This window comes from Pelodiscus sinensis, chromosome 8, assembly GCF_049634645.1.
Source record: "Pelodiscus sinensis isolate JC-2024 chromosome 8, ASM4963464v1, whole genome shotgun sequence".
Classification (NCBI taxonomy): Eukaryota; Metazoa; Chordata; order Testudines; family Trionychidae; genus Pelodiscus; species Pelodiscus sinensis.
In genome coordinates, this window is record NC_134718.1 from 72,837,779 (window position 1) to 72,843,778 (window position 6,000).

A 6,000-nucleotide genomic window follows, 5' to 3' on the forward strand; every position below is an offset into this window, starting at 1 on the left:
AACATGCGGCGCTTTATGTTGAATCAAGATACCAGTGTAATGTTGGCAGGAGGTAGCATTGCCTGGTGGTTAAAGCCCAGGCCTGGCAGTTAGGACTCCTGGGTTCTCTTCCTGACTCAATGTGGGACAGAACTTGAGTTTCCTATGCCTCTCTTTACCCATCTGTAAAATGGGGATATGCGGGACTCACCTCTTCGTGGGCTGTGAGGTTTGTTGCTGTTTATAAAAGTGTTTTGAGCTCCCTGGTTAGAGGAAACGAGAGCCCGAAACAGAGGACCCTCTTTAGCACAGGGCGCTACTAGCTTCTTTAGCGTCACTTCCTACAGCCATCAGGCTGGCAGAGGCGCTAGAACAACACAGATCCCACTGGGCCACCCGGCCTCATCTGCCCATGGCCGTGTAATTCACTTGAATCCAATGACTACAGGAGACTGGATGTGGGATGTGAAATCTGCCTTCACTAACCTGACGGATGGTAGAAGTGCCTGGAAATCATCTCAGTCCCGTGATTGCTCCATCACGGTGTCCCGTGTGCGGGGCATTAGGGGGCTGAGTTCAGCCCCTCGCAGGCAGGAGCCTGCATCACAAAAGTGGCCAGGGCCTCACACATGTGAGACACTCCTGGCATTCCCTGTGCAGCCAGTGCCTAGGAAGGGCCAGGCTAGTAGATTTTGTGGGGGGACCCCTCCCTAGGTTTTAGGTTGGGGTAAGAATTAGGGTTCAGTGTATGGGAGGCAGGTTGCTAGGAAGCAGGGTTAGGATGTCTGGGTGGGAGAGAGGGTGCAGGAGCATCGGGAGCCAGATCCAGGCAAGCCAGGGGCCAGATCCAGCCCCTGGGCCATATGTTCTCCGCCTCTGCTATGTCTACACTGGAGGGTTGTTGCGCCAGAAGTATGCAAATGAGGCTAAGCGTGGAATATCGCCGAGCCTCATTTGCATACCTAATGAGACGTCATTTTTGCGGAAGAGGCTCTTGCGCCAGAAGGAGCTGTCTACACGGCCCCTTCGTGCGCAAGAAAAACCCTCTTGCGCAATGCCGTTATTCCTGAAAATAATGAGCGCAAAATGGCGGCTCATTAGGTATGCAAATGAGGCTCGGCGATATTCCACGCTTAGCCTCATTTGCATACTTCTGGTGCAACAACTCGCCAGTGTAGACATAGCCCAAGATGTCTCTCTTGAGTAGTTATAGCTAAATTAGTCCCCACCGTATTGTATGTATATTGTATGGTCCCCTACCCAGCGGGGTCAGCAGACACGTGCTGTGCTGAAAGCAGCATGGCAGTAGTAGCGGCATGGGCCAGCCAGCCAAGTCCAAACCTGCCTGAGCCCTGGGGAGGAACTAGCTAGCTAGCCTGGGATACTATGGCCACACTGATATTTCTAGCGCACTCCCTTGAGCGGAGCTACTGTGTGTCTCTCTGGTGGGCTGGAAAGCCGGCTCCCAGCTGCCGTGGAGACACCCCAAAAACCATCAGCTTCTCGTCTAAGCGGGGTTCGGTAGATATGCTCTCCCGTCTAATCGTACTCCACAGCCAAGGAGCTGACGGCATTTTGCGCCTATCCGCGAGCTAGGGCCAAGAAGCAGGGAGCAGGTAAACATCCCGGTTTGGAGGGGGAGAAAGCGACAGCCAGAGTCAAGCCAGCCTTTCCAAATCAGGGGTCCAAACCCGCTGCAAAATCCACCCCGAGGCATCCACCTGAGTCTGAGTTTCTCAAGATCAGTGTCAGAAGCCTTCTCCCATTCTCCTGGTTCTTCTCCCGGGAAGGGGAAATCCCCGAGGTCCGGAGACGCAAACAATTTGGTATTTATAGGGGTTCGCTTCCAGCCATCCTGACCCCAGATTCCTTTCCTTTTCACCTTGGTCCCTGCTTCTCCCCCCCCCCCCCCCCCCAACCTCCTTCCTGTTTGTCTCGATCAATACAGTTTTCGGATAAACCTTCACCAATCCTTCGACTGAAATGTAACCAACCAATCCTAATTTACTGTAACATGGTCACCTAACCAATTATATCCCACCACCTTAATTGGTTTACACCCAACAAAATTAATTATGCAGGAGACAAAAACAATCAAAGAAGCAGACAGAACCATACAGAAAAAGAACAGAGAATGGGGAGCATAACAACAAAGCAATCAAGAAATGAGTCTTTCACCACCCTAACTATTGATAAGTGAGTCCTTGCTAGACAGAAAGCTCCCAATTTGGTTTGGAATGGGCCTTATTTCAATATGCTTAGGCAAAAGTCTTAGCTTAAGAGCAAGGCCCCAAACCGTCATATACGGATAGACTGATTTTGAGTCTTTGTTCTTATACCCCTGTAATTAGTAACTTGGTAAGAGTACACACAAGTTCTCAAAGTATACCGTAAAATCGCGAGTATAATGCGCACCTGTGTATAATGCGCACCTGCCATTTCAACGTCAGAATCCTGGAAAAAAGTGAACTCCTATATATAATGCGCACCCCTGTTATACTCACGATTTTACGGTATTTATAGGAAGGAAGGGGCCGCTCCCACCTGCAGGCTCGCCTGGGAAACGTGCCCGCAGCACCGGGGAGCCGCTGGCGGAGTTTGAAACCTGCTCCCTGCCCCCCGCCCAGATGCCCGTGCACTGCGCTGAGCTCGTGCCTGCCGTGGGGCTCCTTGCCCCTCCCCCCACCCAGCTGTCCGCGCCGAGACCGGGCAGGCAGCGAGCCAGGGCGCTGCAGTCTGGCGGCGCCGTCGGCTCCGTGCCTTGTCCGGGAGCCTGGCGGGGCGCCGCGCTGCAGCTGGAAAGTTTCTGCACAGAGGGGAAGGTGAGTTAAAAACTTTAACAGAAAATCTCCTATGTATAATGCGCACCCCGGCTTGGACCCTAAAAAATGGGGGGGGAAGTGCGCATTATACTCGAGATTTTATGGTAGACCGTTACAGGCAGGCCTGAATATCTATATCCCAACATAAACCTGTAGGGGAACATTTTAACCTGCCTGGTCACTCAATCATAGGTTTAAAAGTAGCCATTCTGCTACCAAGGAATTTCACCAGCTAGTTACAGAGAAAGGCCTCAGAACTGGAATTTATCTGCCGATTTGACACCATTACCCTGGGCCTAAACAAAGACATCAGCTGCCTGGCACATTACCAAGCCAATTTCTCCTGCCATTACCATCCGCATTTCCACATCAAAAGCTATGCCTGGGAACCATCCAACCCACTTAATTAGCCTCATTAACATGGGTCCGACAATGGACAGGTACTTCTGTTGTGATCTCTCTCTCGGTTTCTGTTATTCCCACTCCAGTTTTGCCCACAAAAGCTCACGAGTCTGTATATTTCGGTTAGTTGCAAAGGCGCCAGAGGACCACTCGTTTTTAAAGTTACAGACTGACACGGCGACCTCTCTGAGCTTTTATATCCGAACAGCCAGGTAGGACCAGAACTGACCTGCCTGCTCCCCGGTCACGTGTCTGAACCACTGAACCAACTTTCCTCTTTAAGCAGAGTCTCTCAGGCAGGCTTCCGGAGCTGTAGTTGAAACTGTCCTTGAGTTGAGTCGTTCGTGAATGAACTTGGCTAGCTGGGTTCTTTCCGCACTTCCCCTTTTCATGACTCTTACGTAACGCTTTGGTGCGGTTGTGTGAGAGCGAGCGAGCGGGGGCTAAAACCCAGCCAAGACACACCTCTGTGGGCCTGAGACAAGCCGGCTGTTTACTTCCCGAAGGGCCCTCTTCCGTAAGGGGAGCTGCAGACGCAGAGAGACAGCACAGCCCTGTACGCCCGACGAGATGCCGGGAATCCACCCGCGGCTGCCCAGAATCCAACTCCCGCTATTTACCTGGTGACTACGGTCTGGTCCAGAGTGGGAATAACAGAAACCAAGAGATCGATAAAGCCAAGAGGAGCCTGGTGCAGCTCTAAGGCTTGTCTCCTTCCCCTCTCCCCCGAAATGGGTCTAATAAAAGATATTACTGCACCCACCCTCTCTCGCTCCTATCCCGGGGACCCACCCTCCCAGTTACAACTCCGCAGACATATTTGCTTCATCCTACCAGTCTGCCCTAATGCAAATTCTCTCCTCACTTCTCCTCACCCAGGCTCATTAAAAATGGGATGGAGGGTGGCGGAGATGTCAGGCCCGGATTGAGGGGGAAGGCCAGGCGAGAGACCCAGCGTGGATGGGCCCGACTGGGCGACACTAGAAGCTGCATCCAGGCGCTGTTCATGCCCGTTCCTGATGGAGAGCTGATGTTAAAGGGTGGTGCCCGAGGGCCATGCTGTCCTTAAAGAGGCGCTTGTGAACATGCTGAAGAACAACCGGGACTTTCCCTCCCCTTTCTCTACGTTCCTCCCCCCAGCGCCCTCCACCCCCCAATTCAACGCAGCCCTCCAGGGGGCAGATCTGCGGCTCTCCTTACTCCGGCGCGGGGGGGCTGGACGGCTGTGGCCAGGCCAGAGGTCGGAGAAAGAGACTTTTGCACCAGTCCCCCCGCTGAGCAGGGAGAACGCAAACCTCCACGGCTTAGCGATCGGGCTGCGCGACGTGCTCCGGCATGCCGGTGTGAGCCGTGCCAAGGCTCTCGCCACGGGCAGGCCCGCCCCTGGAGCACACAGAAGACACGGCAGCCAGCAGGCCGAGCCGGTGACCCAGCAAGAGCGGGGAATTGAGTTGCAGTAGCAACCCAGGGAAGTAGCAGCAGTAACCCAGCCCGCTGGGCACGTCCCATCTGCCTCCTAGCGAGCTCCGGTGCACAGCAAAGCTAGTGTCTGGGCAGACTTTTCCAGGCTGGGCGGTAGGCGTGTCCCCCGCAACGGCCGCTGACCCTGTTCAAAATGAAGGGCATGTTCACACATCCGTGTGAACGAGGTTTTGTCTCCACCCATCTCAAGGAATCACTCAGTCAGGCCCCCTCCCCGTACCCAGTTCATAAAATTCGCTTTAAAATGCCAGGACAGATTCTTGGCTGCCTGCCACTCCGGGGCTGTGGGAACAGGCTGCAAACCAGGCAGGTTTCCCAAGGGACATGTTCTTCTCCCCAAATCCCTGGGACCATTCTGGGATCTCACTAGAGGTCTTTTAGGCAGAAACTGATCAGGCCTTGAGTTTAAAACAAACCAAAGGAAGTTTTTTCTTCACGCAGCGCACAGTCAACCTGCGGAACTCCTTGCTGGAGGATGTTGTGAAAACCGGGACTTTAACAGGGTTCAAAAAAGAACTAAATACATTCATGGAGGGTAGGTCCATCAATATTTATTGCCAGAATGGGTAGGAATGGTGTCCCTAGCCTCTGTTTGTCAGAGGCTGGGAATGGGTAACAGGGGAGGGATCACGTGATGCGTTCCTGTTTTGTTCACTTCCTCTGGGGCATCTGGTTTTGGCCACTGTGGGCAGACAGGACACTGGGCTGGATGGACCTTTGTCTGACCCAGTGTGGCTGTTCTTATGCTAGGGTCTGACTGCTTGAGTGTGGGGACTGAAAGAATCCATGGGGGCAACCCTCCCCCCAAAATTGGCTCCTCCCTCTCTCTTCCAGCGCTGCCCACCCGCTGAGGGTCAGCTGTTCAGCAGCAGGCAGGACATGATGGGGGGAGCAGGCAGGTGGGGAGGGGGAAAGAAGAGGTGGAACAAGGGTGAGGTGTCCTGGGGGGGAGGGACGGAATGGGACAGGAATGTTGGAAGGGTCACGGGGAGGGAGCCAGGGTGTGATGCTCCCCCCAGGAAATCAGAAAGTCAGCGCCTCTGTGTTAACTCTCCACTGCCACGAATAGGCCACGAGATTTCTCAGTTCACTGCCGGTCATGCTGACCAATGTTGCCTCATGGATTCCTTGTGCCCTCCCGCCAGGTATGAGTCCATGGCTGGTCTCCTGCTGGAATTAGAAAAGCCAGTCGTTTCGGTCTGTTTGTACAGCACCTAGCACTCCCGGCTCCTGGCCAGTGACCGGCGTAATCACAAGGAGGAGCAGAAATGTCCTTTACTCTCTGCATGGATAATCTGCCCCACCCTAGCATTCG